General features: G+C 44.6%; 1 protein-coding gene across 3 annotated transcripts in view; it reads left to right on the top strand.

Annotated features, from left to right (window-relative positions):
- Window positions 1-1,693: 1,693 nt before the first annotated feature.
- Window positions 1,694-17,048, top strand: part of HRAS (HRas proto-oncogene, GTPase) — a 71,397-nt gene continuing 56,042 nt past the window's right edge. Inside the window, exon 1 of one of the 3 annotated variants that reach the window (XM_077321332.1) lies at window positions 1,694-1,903. The gene's annotated coding sequence lies outside the window, so the exon portion shown is untranslated. The other 2 variants (XM_077321331.1, XM_077321333.1) reach the window with 2 other exon arrangements.

The raw sequence follows: 17,048 nt of genomic DNA, 5'->3' as shown, positions 1-17,048 counted from the left end.
CTTGACACAGCCTTGTACATACAGTGGTGGCCACAGGAAATGCCTTGATTGGTTATATTACTGTGTGGCACAGTCATTAGGACAGATCTAATCACATTGCCAACTTTATGTGGAACATTACACTGCAACCCAATCAATAACTGTATCTTATTCTGTGGTTGGCTATATTGCCAACCAACAGCACCATAATCTCTTCTTAACTGCATGCCAGTTTGTTGGCGTTCATCCAGCCCATTTTTGATTCCAGACACTTATTCAGAACATCCACTGACTCACTTGACTGTTGACAAGAAGTGGTTGGATATCATCAGTATGATGGTACCTCACTTCAAATCAGCTGACAACCTCTTCTAGAAGACATAAGTACGTAATGAACAGTTTAAGGGACTTGATGGAAACCTGCATACATTCACAGTACAAATGACAAGCAAGCAACTGTGACTCCCAGCACCACGCTCTAGAACCATTCAGTCTGATAAGAATGGAACCATCAAACTGTGGCCAGCCAATTCTGAAGGGTACCATGGTGCATGGAACTGAAAGCTGCTGAGAGATCCAGGAGAACCAGCTTTTGTCCTGATTCCAAGTAAAGGTTTCCCATGCAGGAATGTTCAGTCTCCCATCCTGGATCCAGATAATCTGTTCTATCTGAGAATTTACCGTGACAGATGCAAATAGTTACAATATCACATTTTGCTGGAAAAGATCATGTTTCCTAGGATACCAAAAAACAAGGGTATGGAGAGACTAATACATATCTATCCACAGGCAGTATCCACACCTCTCCTTTATGCACATATTTCATCTTGAGAAGACGACACTTCACTAATAATATATAATCGGTGAGGATGTGCAGATAAACCTGCTTTGAAAGAACAAAATCCCACCATACCGCACCCTAACCACTCTTGAGTGCTAATGCCCAAAGTAACCTAAAGTGCATTCCCAAGGAAAGTTCCACCCTTCTAACCCATTTAAGCCAAAGGATTTAGAAGAGTGTGATTCTTTTTAAGACTGCACAGTTGATTTCCTCATCACAGTTTGACAATGTCAGCGTTCCCACAATGTTTAAAGTGGAACAAAGCAGCCAAAGGATCTCTCTCCCCCCACCACCAAATTAATTGTTTTTGGGCAATTGTAATCTGTGTTTGTGAGAACCGAACGTTGCTTCTATTCTTCATGAATTGTAATGGGAATTGGTGGCCGGTCCTCTAGTTTGATCTCTTTGTGTAATCTCCCCCCCCCCCTTCCAGAGGGGCGGGTGTGGTCTTCTCTCCTTCCACCCTGCTCATTTCACAGCCTGGCACTTCACCGTCATCCCTCCCTGCGCAAAACAGCGGAAGCAGGAGCACCGACGACCGCGCAGAAAGAGGCCCCATGGAAACAGCAGTCGGATGAGAAAGGAAAAGAGAAGGCAGGCAGGCAGGCAGGCAGGCGAGCCACGACTCCCCCCCCCCCCCAGGCCACGCACAGAAAAAGGAGGGGTTTTGTCTAGAGAACCGGCATGGTGCTCTGTGAAGACTTGCCGTGACGGAAGGAGAACCCAGGGAAGAAGGAAACATTTGCCTAAGGAGAGGGAAATACCCCCCCCCCCCCCGCAGGGAGCCTTTATTTGACTGCACGACCCAGCCAGCTCTAAAAATAAGCACTGAGCGAAGCCATTCCCCGCGCCTCTCACTTCGCCCGTTTCCTCCTCCCTCCCTGTAGCCCCTACGGACCTCCCCGTGCCCGGGCCAAAGCAGCAGCAGCAGCAGCAGCAGCAGCAGTGGGCGGGGCCAGGGAAAGGCCGCTCTCGGCTTGATTGACGGGCCCCGCAGCCCACCACGAGGTCGGAGTGGCGGGGGATCTGCTGTCGGGCGCCAGAGGGTAGCGCCGAAGCACCTATCAGCTGCTCCAGGAGGATGTGAGTGACTAGTGGGTGGTGAGCGGAGTTTGGGCGTATGCTGATCGCTCGCTGGCTGGGAGTCGTCTGGTGCACACGCATACATTGTCCGAGCTTCGCCGTCGCAACAGCAGCAGCCCCTGAACGAGCGGGCGGTCTGGTGCCAATGCGGGGAGGGCGCTGCAAGCAGGGGGCTCCTCCGCCGCCTAGGTGGAAAGTTCACCGGTGCAACGAGCCAACAGACCACTGACTAAGCGCAAAAAGCCTCTCGGAGGCTGAGGGACACAGGATCGGTGCATCTGTCCAGGGGGATTCCCTCCCCCATGCAAACTTTGCATCCCCCTCCCTGCGCTTCCTTTAGAAAGCCCCCGAGAAAGTGCAGCATTATTCTTCTGCCTTGTAAGGAAAACATCCTGGTGGGTAAGTAACCCCCCACCCCGGTATCTTCTGCTATTCGGGGTTGACCGAGGCGGACGTTCCCCGAATGTTGATTTTTGTTTTGGATCGCGGAATAATTTGTACCGGCAGCAAGAGACTAGGCAGGGAGGGCAGAGACGAAATGAATGTAGATCTATGGGCGTCTGGTCTCTCACACCCTGCTGGGAACGTTCAAGGCAGTGGGTGTAGTAGCAGGCACTGCAGTGGCTCAGGCAACGTGTCCTAGGGAGCATGTGTGCACATTTGGGGGGCTGCTGGCTCGCCGTTGCAGGGCTTGGTGACCCGAGCTGGGGAGAGAGGAAAAGGCGGGCTCCCTTCGCGTTGTCTCTTCCTGCAGGCCAGCAGAAGCTGCAGCGGCTGGTAACCTGAGTCTCCAAAGTCAGCTGTGAAGGCCAACCCAGTTCCCAAGTGTAAAGAGAAAGTCATCAGAGTCATATGTGCAGAAGGAAGGGTGGCTTGGTGGCGGGAGTAGCTGCTTGGGAGGTGGCACGACCTTTTTTGGGGGTAGGCACTTTGTGGAAGTGTGGAGAAAGCACACGGCCTGAAGCAACTTTGGTTGTGGTGTATTAAGGAAATGGCCTCCTGGGGTGTGTGAATGAGGAATCAATGAACTGAGCTACAGTGGGGTGTGTCCCTATGTAGCTGGAGGACAAGGATGACTCCATGTGAAGCGGCTGGGGGAGTAAACCACTTATTATACAATTCTGCTGTGGGCTTTTATTCTGAGGAACTCCTCCCCTTTGTTGTCAGTCCTGTGTATGTGCGTGTGTGCATAGGGTGAGGTGTGTATGCAGATTATGTGGCAACAGGCTAGTGTTTTCCCTTTGGTTCCCCAGTGTGGTGGTTCCTTTATTGCGTGCTGTGATGCTGTGCCATGGGTCAATTGTTTGCACCAGGAAGTCAACTCCCAGGGCTATTTCCCCTGCACTGTGGATTTACTGGGTTCCAAAATCTGACACAAGCATTTAGGGTTAAGAATCACCTGCTTGCTTGTCTCCCTGCCTAGGTTTACAGTGACTCTGCTTTCTGTAAACACTTCCTGTCAGCCCAGAGAATATGGGGGGGGGGAATGGGAGGGGTACTGCATCCTCCAGAAGAAACCCACAGCCAGCTGTGATACTTCCTTTGCCTGTTTGTTTTCCTCTTCCAGAGGCGACCCCTGTCCTACCCTGCTTTTCCAGCTCTCTGGCTACCTTTATGTTCTCACTGTTGCGTCTGTCTGCACTTTAGGGAGTGGTCCTGAGATGTGAAGTAAGTTTATTTACAAGTGGCAGATCCAGGTGGCTGCTGTTCTTTTGGCATGTACAAACAGGAATCTCTCTGGTGCCCCGTATCTCATTCTAGTTCTGAAAGCCTTTGAGGGAGAAGGATGTAAACTGCAATGCCATTTTTGCAAAGATTTGAGCATTACTTCTGCTGCCTGTCTGGATTCCTAATTGCTCTTTAAAAATAGACATTGTTTTCCAGCCTATTGTACTTTCTGAGAAGGATTGACTGAGGAGGGGTCAACATGGCTTCCCTCTTTGCTAGGTGATGCCAACACTGATGCTGCAAACTGTTGCAAATGGATTGAAAAATGCCACATTTTTGATTGCCCCAAGGACCCTCAGCAGTTTGACAAAGGATGCCTAGGAATGTGGAATAATGCGATGTTTCCCCCACTGAGCTAAGAGAGAAATGTTGCTGCTAGATTGCTAATTCAGCTGTCAGGCTATAAGCATTTTAAACAGGTTTCTGAAATTAGGGCTTGGGCTAAGCACTAATTTCAGCCTGAACTGAGCCAGGATAGGAATGTGTTTACTCCCTGTAGAAGTAGTGTGGGAGAGGTTCACATCCTGTTGCTAAAGACAAAAGTCATTCCAGGCAGTGGGATCTGGCCACTGTCTAAGCATTTAGTGACTCCCAGTGGAAAAGTCTTTATTGAAAACCCACCTGTGAGCCCCACCCATGGAAGTAGGAGTCACTGCTCCCAATCCCTTGTGTTGTGTTGTTCTCTTTAATAACATTTGGCTGTTGGCAACCAATCGACTTCATGACCCTTTTGGTACAGCTTAATTGTAACATTTGGGAAATAAGCTCTTATTGAATACCCTAAAAGTGTCTGATAGGTAGAATATCAGAAAAATGATTAGCAGCATGGTAGTTCCTCAAATACATGCCTATCTTATCCCTGAATCTAATGGAATACTGAATCTAGATATTTATTTCTGTTGTAACACTGTTTTGATGGGGGATTATTTTCTTTTGGAAGTCAACGGATGAATGCGCAAATTGCTGAAAAAATGAGAATGCAGCTCATAAAATATTAGTCTAGCTGTTTGGAGGTAAATTAAGTTAGAAAAGAATGTACCTTTAATTTTTTATTGTGTATGTATTCACCTAATGAGATTTACATATGGACATGAAGCTGTTTTCCATATATTCATTTTTTTCTTTTTTGGAAAGCATGGCTATGCACACCTGTGGCTTAAGAGAAGGAAAATGAATTCATCCCACTTTACTGGCAGCTAAAACAGCTTGTGCTTGGCTTGGACTGTGGAAGTTTTTTTCATTTAGATGGTCATAATAACCTGTTTATCTATATAGGAAAATATAAATATGCTGTTAAGTAAATTTCATAGCAAAACCCATAGTATTTTATGCAAAGTTACAATTGTTATTACATTGGTTAAGAGATGGAAAAGCAAAGACAGAGAATTAACTGAGGAATAAAAATCATTACACTTTTATTTAAGAAACTTTGTCATGTTCAATGAAAAGAATTAATCCTATCCCTACTGTGGCTGCTTTTTGTATTCAGATTATAGTCTATAGTTGATCTAACACACATTAATCTGTTTCATTCTGCACTGTTTTAAGGGAAATATATTCCAAATGGTTTTTAACTTCCAAACCCTTTGATGGGATAGATGTAAAGTAGGAAAGAGACCATGGAGGTCTCTGTGTTCTACATAATCTCTGTGGAACAGATGTATGCTACTTTCTGGAGTGAATTTTGTCTAGCTGGAGTGAACTTTGCCTAGCTTTTAGGTAGGTGTCAGAGAATTTATTGCTGTATCTCTGAATAACAGTTACAAAGGTTGGGAGGCGATGAGAATGGGCTGTTGTCTTCTCCTCTTGCTGACTACTGTTCAGAGAGGCTATTGGGCCCTAGGTCTGATAAAGCAGAGTTGTTGTTACTCAGTTATTGGTGTTAACAGTGTGTGGCAGCTTAGCATGTTGTCAAAATAGTGAATTCAAGTTTTCCAGCTAGGCATTGGAAAGGTCAGAAAAATCCACAACTACCTGCCTGCCCAGGCTGCAGAAAACTGAATGCAGGTCTTTATTCCTTCTTATACTCGTGTCTTTCTCATGCATTCCTTTCTGTTGTTTTGTAACTCTTGCCTTTTCCTTCTTCCCTTAAAGATAGCTGTTAAGGTCCTTGGGGCAGTACTAGGCTGAATCTGCATGGAGCTTTTATTCCAATCCCAAGTCAAATCAGTCCCTGCTGTCTATACTGAATGCAATTTCCATTTTGATTTTGGCCGATTTAAATTTTCACTCTACAACAAGCATGATAGATCTGGAGTGACCCTACCTTCCCCCCGCGATATCCTGGAATGGATATAACCCTCGATATTTGAAAAATCGGCATGAGTAAAGGTGCAGCTCTCTGCTTTTCCCTAACTAACTTGCTGCCTCAAGCCTCCAAAGCTGTAGAAAAGCCCTGATTGGCCAGGGCATCAGTTCAAAGGCTTCCTCACTCCCAGATTGCAAGGCTTCCCTTAAAGGGGAAGCCCTAACTTATCTTGGCAGAAGCTCCAGAAGTCCTAACTTCTTTTGGCAGAAATTTTCCTCTTGGATTTCCCCTCCTCTGTTGTCTCCAATCCTCCCCCCCCTTCCGTTCAAGAAAAGAAATAAAGAGGCTCCTGCTGCACTTGGCTCCCCCCTTCTGAGCTTCCCTAATCACATGCAGAACACTTTTCTGTTTCAGTGGGTGGGAGGATACAGGAAGACCCAAGTTCAAATAGATCTGAATTCAGCAGGATCCACAACGGAATAAACAAAGTAAGTGTAGAATCAGCCCTTGTCTTTATCTGACAATACTCTGTAAAAACTCACATATGCAGTTGCTGGCATGTAAATAATAGGCATGTTGCTTTTGTTTTGCTGAGAGCCAGTTTGGTATAGTGGTTAGGAGTGCAGACTTCTAATCTGGCATTCTGGGTTCGATTTTGCACTCCCCCACATGCAGCCAGCTGGGTGACCTTGGGCTTGCCATGGCACTGATAAAACTGTTCTGGCCGAGCAGTGATATCTGGGCTCTCTCAGCTTCACCCATCTCACAGGGTGTCTGTTGTGGGGAGAGGAAAGGGAAGGCGACTGTAAGCTGCTTTGAGTGTCCTTCAGTTAGAGAAAAGCGGCATATAAGAACCAACTCCTCCCCCTTCCCCCCCTTCTTCTTCTGATACAGTGGCATTCAGAAGAGCTTTGTTAAATAACTGTCTCATTTCTGGATGCAAAAAAATAGAATATGACTTTATATTTGTTTTTCTAAGCAAATTGTGTCTCATTTTTTCAGGGTTACTTACATTATAAAGTACCATCATGCTTCAAGCACAGCCACCACTTTAGGCAGATTACATGCCACCCCTGTCCCATATCACTCAGGACCTCTCCAGACAGATATATAGTACATATTTTACAAAAGATAATTTAGAACAGCCCATATTCTCCCAGTCTCTTCCATTCTAAATCCAAATCCTATGTTGCTTATTGAATCTCTGTTGATGAATCTACCCCCCCCCCCATTTGTACACAGCAGTGTTGAGCCCCAAGAGAATGCTGATCATCTTATGATGCTCATAAGTGACTGTCAGAAACCATAAGGAAGTTCTGTAGGAAGAAAGAGGCACAGATCCATTCCTGGGTGCTAATAGAAGGGTTAATGGATGAGTCCTCTTATTGAGCCTACTATCATTACAGCAGACGTAATGGCAAGGGAGTCTGTGTTGCAAGGCCAACTCTTTTAGCTGATATTTCTGAGGATGAGCGAAGACAGTCTGGTAGCAAAGGCAGACTGGAGCATTGCTCCTTCAAAATTTCAACTAATTGATTTGTAGGTTTCTAATGCATTTAGAAAATGCATTAAGTTTGTAGAAATAATCTTAGTTCATGATGGGTTTAGGAGTAATGATTGCAAATACAAGATGAAGCAGCCACAGAATGGAATAGTCAGTATCTCTGCTATTGTGTATTCAGAGAGATGATCTCATATATTAGTTTATGCACAATAGAACTGTATATTTGCAAATCTAATGAGGGCTGGAAACCTAATTGTATCTAGAAAGCTACCTACTTGTCATAGTCAGGAAAGTATTCTCTGTTTCCCCAATCCTGGAGAGTGATTTCTGTGATGGTACAGTCTCAATAACGATAGCTTTACAATGGATAATCTAATTTTCATTGTGTGATATGTCTAATGGCTTCTAATGTGTGCATCACACATTACCAAGACAGGACAAGAAGAATTCCAGGGGATAAAATGGTGCATGTTTTACCCATAAGCACTTCATGCTTAGGATGGCAGGAGGTAATGTGAGAAGGTTAAAAATGAAAATGGAACTCCTTGCTGTTCTGACCTCTGCTTCACCTGTTTGTGAGAGTCAAGGAGACTTCTGCATAACATGGGATTTAGGGTTGTTGTTTTTGGTTTGTTTGTTTTTACAAGGTCTCAGTGGATAGGAACTGATGTGTGGAGTCCCCAGCTTTTTATGAACCTGTTGCCACCTTCAAAATTCAAAATGGCTGCAACAGGAGATGTAGTCCATCACAAAATGGCTGCTATAACTTAGTTTCAATCAGACAGTGAATAACCTTTGTGCTCTTGTGTCAGCTTGCAGCCACAACAATGTTTTTAATTAATTTGCACAGCCAATCAGAAGTCTTGGTATGCAATAGCCCCACTTGGTCCCATCTATTTTATAAAAGCACTGGGCAGGTGCCAGGAAAGAGGTTGGTGGGTGCATAGTGGTCATGGGCACCATGTTGGGAACCCATGTACAAGTTCATAGATGATAAAAGTTGCATTTTTACATCACTCTGAATGCAATTTAAAGTACATATTGTTGTATATTTGTCTAATTAGTCCTCTGTTGGCAATGAAACTGTGGTTAGAAAGCATTGGAAGCAATTTGAACACATTTAAATTTCACTTGTTTTTAATCTAAGTTCTTATAGAATTGTGTTTACCAAACAGGCAGTGAATCCTTACTTGGATGGTTTGGCCTAGCCTAATCTCATCAGACCTCAGGGGCTAAGCAAGGCAGTGCTTGGACGAGACTGCTAAGGAGACTGTCCCTTGAGAGCTCTTTCCACGGCTACGGACATGGAGTACTGCTAACTTTCCTGGTTTGCTTTGCCTTGTGCAGTGGATAAATTGTTCTTTTCAGCTGGAACCTAACTGTCATCCTGAATCTGTCACTTCTGTTTTCTCTTGACTGTCATGAAAGCCACTACCTCCCCCTCAACATTTTTACTCTTACCAGTTTTCTTTCTCTTTCATTTTAATCTTGTTCTTCTTTTTGTTTCTTAAAAAAGGAAAGGTGGAATATAATCCCCATCCCTCTGCAGCTCACAGCCAGAGAAATTGTGTTTATTATCTCTGGATTGGTATTAAAACGAGTAGCCAAGTAGGATGTTCCATTGTTATTTTACTGCTATTTATGGTTCCTGTTGTGCTATGTTTCATGTGAACCGCCCTGAACCTCAGGGGAGGGCGGTATATAAATGTAATAAACAAACAAATAAATGTAAGGATGTTGTATAGTGGTACCTCTTGCTCCGAGAACTATATAGTTCCTTTGTGGTTTCCCAGTAAGCTGAATGGAATCAATCAGATTGTTAATTTCATTGTTTCTCAGATATTGCTGGAAAATCATAACTACTATTGACAAGAACCCCATCATGGGGACTGGCTATCATTCCTTGCTGAGTGACCACTTGGTGGCAAAGACAAATTTATTGTAGCATAAATTGTGAAGCGATCGATATCTAAAATCTGATTAAGCATAAAGTACAAAAGCTTTGGGAAATTAAAAGGGAAAAAACTTCTTTGGCTGAAGCTTGCTTTAAATATTCTAGTACTATAGTGATTCCAGTACTAAAATAATTTTTCTGTATAAAAATTATCATGTTGCTAAGCTCTAAGCATTGAGATTGCTTTTGAGAAAAGTTCACTGGGGCATGGCATAAGACAGTTCTCCTGAAACAATTTATCTTACACTGTAATCTTCAGTATATTTAACTAGGAAGTAGGTCCAATTCAACTTTAGTGGCATTTCCACGTTGAAGATAGGTCTATAAGACTGATTTCATGCATGATGTTAAAAAATGCATTTCAGCCTTTCTTGTGTTACTTGTGTTGTATGTATTATTATTATTTATTATATTTATATACTGCCCTCCCCGGAGGCTCAGGGGCTCAGTATGAATGTTCATGAGTGCAATACAGAACACAGAAGATAAAGCAAATAGAAATTATGGCTAGTGTTCTGTATTTACATTATGGGCTGATTTATATACATACTCCTTGCTTGTGAAAATGTCTGAGTTTATCATGTCTCTAAAAAAATCTGTACACTGAAGGTCTCTATGTCAAAGTGTTTCTCTGATGTATATTTCCACAGCTGAATGATACATTATTTTCTTTGGTCTCTCCTGCTGTTTTGTTGTTTGTATTAAAGTTCTGAGACTCCTGCTTGTCAAGAATAGCAAAGGGAATTTGTGTTGCTTGCTGTGATATGTTGTGACTTCTAGCATTTTCACTGTATAGGTGTCCACCAAGTTCTGCTGCCCCATTTTTGGCAGAGATCTAAGATCATGCTGGAAGATACTTGACTGGATATTGACGTGTGACACTATCCTATAAATAAGACACCTTTTTGAACACTAAGTGCATGTTTTGTCAGCTGCAGCTATATTCAGTATAATTTTTAAGGGGATTTGTATGTGATGGAATAGGAGAATGTTGTTGTTGGATCCAAATCCTTGCCAGTGGTTGGATTGGTCATTTTGTGGGGTTGGCTCCCAGCTGTCTGGGCTGATGTTGGCATGTATGCTGTCCATGTTGCTTGAAGTAAGGTCTCAATTTCCCTAACCAGGATCCGATACAGGAACCATTACATGGGTTATGCAAGTCATTTATCAATGCTCAAAGGCAGACAAGAGCAGATACAGCCGCTAGACCTCTGCAAGTTGACCTTAATGTATAATATCTCAGGGAACATCATTCATTAACATTTTGTGGACTTAGGCAATGCTGTAGAAATGTTATACACTTCTCTTTTTCTTTTCCTGGAAGGGTGGGCTACACAAATAAAGTTTAGTATTATTATTGCTCTATACAATAAATCTATGCTTCAGGCTTACATTAAAATAAACCTTTCAGGTCTTAAGGTACCACAGGACTCCTGTTCGCTAACTCCATAGGAGTAAAATAATTAAATAATTAAAAGTGGATGGGAGGATTGGGATGGTTCAGATAGAAAAGGGAAAAGGCAAAGGTGGATTTTTTTTCATTCCTTTCATTTATTTCTTACCTTTCTTCCCATTGGGACCCAAAGCAATGATCCTCTAAAGTAGCGATCCCCAACCTGTGGGCACGGACCACATGTGGTCCTTCGACTAATTGGAGGTGGGCCACAAAGGACGCCTTCTCCCCCCCCTCCGGCCCTTTACTTCATCCCCCCCGGCCCTTCACAACACACTTCGAGTGTCATTGTCTCCCATCACTCCCAGATGGGACTATCTCGTTGCAGAGAAACAAGCTCAGGGTTCCCATTGATTTGTCATTGTCATGAGTTAAAATTTCCATGAAAATAAAATGTTCCTTATGTTCATTGTTGTGGCATGTCTGTATCTTATTTTGAAGGGATGTTTAAACATTACCATAGCGATCAGAGAGCGTTAGGGCAGTGGTTGAGAGTAGAGGAGTAAACTACCCCCCCACCGGGCCTCAGTAAAAGGCGTTGAGTGGTCCCCGGCGAGTGGTCCCTGGTGATAAAAAGGCTGGGGACCACTGCTCTAAAGGAGTGGTCCGCAACTTTTTTCAGGCTGCGGACCGGTGGGGGGGAGGGTGATTTGGGCGCAGTGCATGCGTGGCACACTATGCGCAAATGTGCATGTGCAGCAGGTCCATGCATGTGAGTTTGTGCCATGCTCATCCGCAAACGTGCATGCGTGACAATGCACAGCAGGTCCGTTCATGCGTGTTTGCGCCATGCACAACTGCAAACACACATGCATGGACTTGCTGCGCATGCGCGTTTGCGCCAGCGGCCGCGCTTCCTGCTTTGGCAGCCAATTTGCTTGCGGCCTGGGAAGTTTCTCACTGCAGGGGGGGCGGGGAGAGGGAGCCGCAGCCCAGTGCCGAGGCCTTCGCGGCCCGGCACCTGGCCACGGCCCGGTGGTTGGGGACCACTGCTCTATAGGACATTAGACAGAGAATCCCTATGGTTCCATGTTTGGGGGAGAGGACAAACTTCCTTCACTTCCCTAAGCAATAATTATTGAATTTCTATCAGTTGGATCAAATTAAAGGCACAGATATCTTTGATGTGTTTCTCATTCCATTTTTTGAGCTATCATTCTTAAAAGTGGTGATTAGTATGTCAGACTGAAGTATGTCAGGCTTTGTAGACTGAAATCTGAATCTCCACTCTGCCATACATGTTTGCTGGATGACCTTGAGCCAGTCACATATTCTTCATTGCAGCTGGACAGTGGCACAGCTTTAATCTTGGAGATAAGTTTGTGAATATGTCTGAAATGAGATCTGTGCCTTATATTGCTGAGTCTGGAACAAGTGTTAGGAATGGGTCTTCTTCCAAAGCATACCAGATTTTAGTCATGTAAGCTAGAATTCAGCACTTTGCATTAGTTACATTATCTCTCACAGTAAAGAGATTTTCTACATGTTGTGGTCCTGGATATATGCTACACATAGTGTAATGGTGATATGAATATACATGTACCACTTATAAATTGCAAAATACATGCATCAGTAATTCAGTCCTTAGTCCAGTCATGTCACTTTTGCACAATAAGAACATAACTGCATAAGAAGAGCCTTGCTGGATCAGACCACTGGTCCATCTAGTACAGCATCTTGTCTGACACAGTAGCCTATCAGACCATATGAAGGACCAACAACAGGGCATAGAGGCTGAGACCTTCCCCTGATATTGCCTTCTTGCTCTGGAATTCAGAGGTTTAGTGCCTCTGAATGTGGCGGTTCCACTCGGTCACCATGGCTAATATAGGCAATACCCTCCATGAATCTATCAAACTCCTTTTTAAAACTGGCCATCACCATCTCCTTTAGCAGTGAATTCCACATTTTAGCCACCCTTTTTGTAGAGTAGTATTTCCTTTTATCCATCCTGAATCTACTACCCATCAGGTTAATTTGGTGCCCTCAAGTTCTAGTATTAATTTAGAGAGTAGTTTCCATTTTTTTAATACTTCAAACATAAAGAGGCCTTCACTGATTAGCCACTAGGTTGGATCCGTACACACAGGATTTCACCTGCAACATTCTGTCCTCTCCCAAGACTCAGAGTAAATGGTACGAGGTCTGCTTATTGCCAGAGACAGACCTAACCATTGGATACTCTATTCTCTGTCAGAAACAGAGCCAAAACACTCTGCCACACTGCCAAGCAGAGCTACCCTTTTCTCTGTCTACTTATTTCTTGAACCAGACCTGATCTCTCTCTGCTCGCTCCCTGAGGCAGAACTGAATCTCTGTGTTACTCTCCAACATTCCCTCCCTCAAAAGAGATTGGATACTGGAACAGCACTCCCATAGGCACAACTCAATGGTGTTTTTCCTCTTTAGGGTCAGGACAGCCTTTTGTCTGTCACTTTCCATTTTCATGAATGCTGAACTTAAAGGATTGTAGCCAGGTCACTGTACCCAGTAGGCGCAGCAATCTTTACAACTCTTACCAGGTCTTGAGACCCAGTTGGAACCAAGTCCAGGATCATTACACCTCTCATTGGCTCTGCAACCAGCTGTTCCAGTGCACAGTCATTTATAATGTCTAGTAATCTAATTTCTAGAGCATGACTTGAGCACATGTTTACCCAGTCAATGTGAGAGTAGTTGAAATCTCCCAGTATAATATCTGCTTTAGTCACCTCCCTTATTTCTGTCTCCATCTCAAGATCAGCTCCAGGGTTTGATCAAGAGGGTGATAGAACTCCCTGACTTTTAAGTAACCCTTAGAGCCCAGTATTTTGACCTACATTGCTTCTGTCAGGGGAGTTAATTCACCTGATGTTTTCTAACTTACTGGATTCTGTTCCTTCTTTGATGTACAACACATCATTTCATCCAACCTGTCCATCCTGCCTATAGAATTTATACCCAGAAATGAGTGCATCCCATAGATATTCCCCATTCTACCATGTTTCAGAAATACCTAAATTTTTATTGAGCATCCAACAGTTCTGCTCCCCCATCTTGACTTGGGGGACTTCTAGCACTGGCACTCATAATACATTCCTGCTCCAGTAATTGTCACCTCCCTAGTTGCTGCACATAGCCCTCAGTCCCAAGCTCTATTATGCTCCTATCAATATTACCCTCAGTGTTTACACAATCTTCCCTTTGGACTGACTTGTCCCAAACTGGAGACTCCCCAGCTCCTGTTGGCTTCCCCCCCTGGGATTCATTTAAAGCTGTCTTGCTACCTTTTTGATATTAATTGCTAGCTTAGTTCCATTTTGGTTCAAAACGGAATGTTTCTTTTGTGCAAGTTTGGCTTGTTCCAAAAAAGATTCCTGGTGCCTAACAAATCTAAACCCTTCCTCCTGGCACCACTTTTTCATCTGTTAATTGAGACCCCTGACCTGTATCTGTCCATCTGGCCCTGTCTGTGGAACAGTCAGCACTTCTGAGATGTTTGCTTTGAGGTCCTGGCCTTTAACTTTCTGCCTAGTGACTTAAATATTTCCTCCAGGATCAAAGAACTACATTTCCCAATGTCATTGGTGACTCCAGCACTGTTAACTCATCTAAGGGTTAATGAACTTTCAATGCTCCTTAGAAGTAGATTTTCTTGTTTTGCACAGGAAAATCCAGCTGCAAAAGCACATTGAAAGCACATTATTTTCCATGTGCAGAATTAGCCCTAGACCAGTGGTCCCCAACCTTTCTGAGGCTGGGGACCGGCAGGGCATCGGGCCACGGCCGTGCATCGGGCCATGCCCGCGGGCCTGTGCCCGCCCATCGGGCCGTGCCCGCGGGCCCATGCCCGCGCATCGGGCCACGCCCGCACATCGGGCTGCGCATGGTGCATTGGCCGATTTCGTCTGTGCGTGGTGCATTCGTGCATGCGTGGCCCGTGTGGGCACGGCCCACGGGCGCAGCACGATGCGTGGGCGTGGCCCTGCCCTGATTCCCTCTCCCCGCCCTCCCGCAGTAAGAAGCTTCCCGGGCCGCAAGCTTGCGGCGTGGGAAGTGTTTTACTGCAGGGGGGGCGGGGAGAGGGAGCTGCGGCCCGGCGCCATGGCCTTCGCGGCCCAGCACCGGGCCGCAGCCTGCAGGTTGGGGACCACTGCCCTAGACAACACGTGATGTCCCCAACTTTCACACCAGGCAGTCAAAATGCCTGTCACAGACCCTACTTTTTATATTCAAAATGATCGAATCACCCTCTTTCAAAAGCCCACCTCTCACCAAGCCCAGAGGGGTATTCTCAATACAAGAGGATATTAGTGCAGAAGTTGCAGTATTTTTATTCATGTGTTCAGCCACACTCATAAATATCCATCTACTCCTATAACTTATACTGCCCTGGCCTGCTGAGGCAGCTGCCATTTCTTATCCTCCTTTGTAGCCTTGCTGAGAAGGATGTTGGGCTTATTTAAACACATAGTATTTCCTGAACTTCCCTGAGGTCTCTTGGCCAGACTCAAGATAATGGCCAGATGTAGATGTAACTTAATTGAAACTGGAATTATTCTGTCCAGAAAACAGCACCTAGTCACAAGGAAAGGAAAGTTCCATTCTGAGACAACATACGCCAGTTTATAGGCTGAGCAAATGTCAGGGCTGCCAGTTTCCCACCAGCCTCGTAGCTGTGCTTGCTGATGTGCATGCGTCAGCAGGTGCTAATACCGTGAAAGGCCTCAGTTGCAGATTTTTGTATATGAGGTGGCTGTTCAAGGCACCAGAGCAAGCTAGGCTGTGATTCTGCGGTGGGGGAAGGGTTCTGGTCAGTAAAAAAATCCAGCACAGGTACAAGTGATGCTACTCCTTTCAGAGCAATGACTTAAACTGTGGAAGTGTTCCAGCATTCTTTCTTCTGTGATAATTCTGTTTCTTTAAATCTGTATCTCTTCTTGCTCCTTTAAGTATACTGGCTTGAGAATGTAAAGGCAAAGGAGAGCGTATTTCCAAAGTGCTCTGCTTCTGAACAAAATGGTTTTTATAATTCCTTCAGAAATTGGTCAACAAGGAAATGAGTGATATCCCTTGCAAGTTAGTTGGGATGTTGTCATTTTGAGAATGTGGGCAAACTCTATCTGGGTACACAACCTGGCTGTTCCCCTATCTAGGGATGGAGCTTGTCTACCACCCCACCTTCAATATATGATTTCGGGTTATCTTCACATAGAATAAACTTTTGACTTGGGCCTTTAAAAAGCAACTTGTACAAGTAAACAGACTGCATTGCTAGAAGGTAGTTTTTGAATCTGGGTAGTCCTGTGGTTCTTCTTCGTCAACCCCCACTGTGGGTTGTAGAATGAGAACAGCAATCTCTGAAACCTTTGTGAAGCATGACTAATCAGAGACTTTTGCATACATCAAACTCAGCCCAGGCTGACAGCTGGAATCTTTTCTCAGTTGCAATCTTGCTCCCATAGCTTTGCAATTCTTGCATAACTTTTATGTTTGCTGTGCTAAGCTAGGTGCTGAGGTGGAATGAATTCATGTGGGAATGAGTGATGTAGAAACCAGGACACTGCTTCTTTCCAGTAGGGACTACTGGGTATTGGCATATAAATTTGCTGATGGAAATCAAAGAGTTTGGATTTAATCTTTATGTTTCTACTTAATTAATGCCTAGTTAAAATATTTAATGGGTGGATGCATCTGTAATGTTATGCATTGCTTGACCATAATCACGCAGTTCCTGAGTGTGAATTCTACATACTTTTCCCATGTCAGCCTTACATGTGGTCAAGCGTTGTGTCAGGATTCCCACTCTCTGTCTGCACAGTGACAGAAATAAATTCTAGTGGGAATGCGACCAGAAGCCCTGGCTGCAGCTCTGCCAAAAAGGACAAACTCTGTGCCAAAGGATAGGTAAAGGTAAAGGTATCCCCTGTGCAAGCACCGAGTCATGTCTGACCCTTGGGGTGACGCCCTCTAGCGTTTTCATGGCAGACTCAATACGGGGTGGTTTGCCAGTGCCTTCCCCAGTCATTACCGATTACCCCCCAGCAAGCTGGGTACTCATTTTACCGACCTCGGAAGGATGGAAGGCTGAGTCAACCTTGAGCCGGCTGCTGGGATTGAACCCCCAGCCTCATGGGCAAAGCTTTCAGACGGCTGCCTTACCACTCTGCGCCACAAGAGGTTCATGCCAAAGGATAAATCGACACAAATCTGACATCAGGAACCACAAGACTGATAAACCTGTGGGGGAACTCTTCAACCTTCCAAGACATTCAATGG

This window comes from Paroedura picta, chromosome 2 (assembly GCF_049243985.1).
Source record: "Paroedura picta isolate Pp20150507F chromosome 2, Ppicta_v3.0, whole genome shotgun sequence".
Taxonomy (NCBI): Eukaryota; Metazoa; Chordata; class Lepidosauria; order Squamata; family Gekkonidae; genus Paroedura; species Paroedura picta.
Note: the sequence above shows the minus strand (reverse complement) of the source record. Positions and strands in the feature narration are given on the sequence as shown.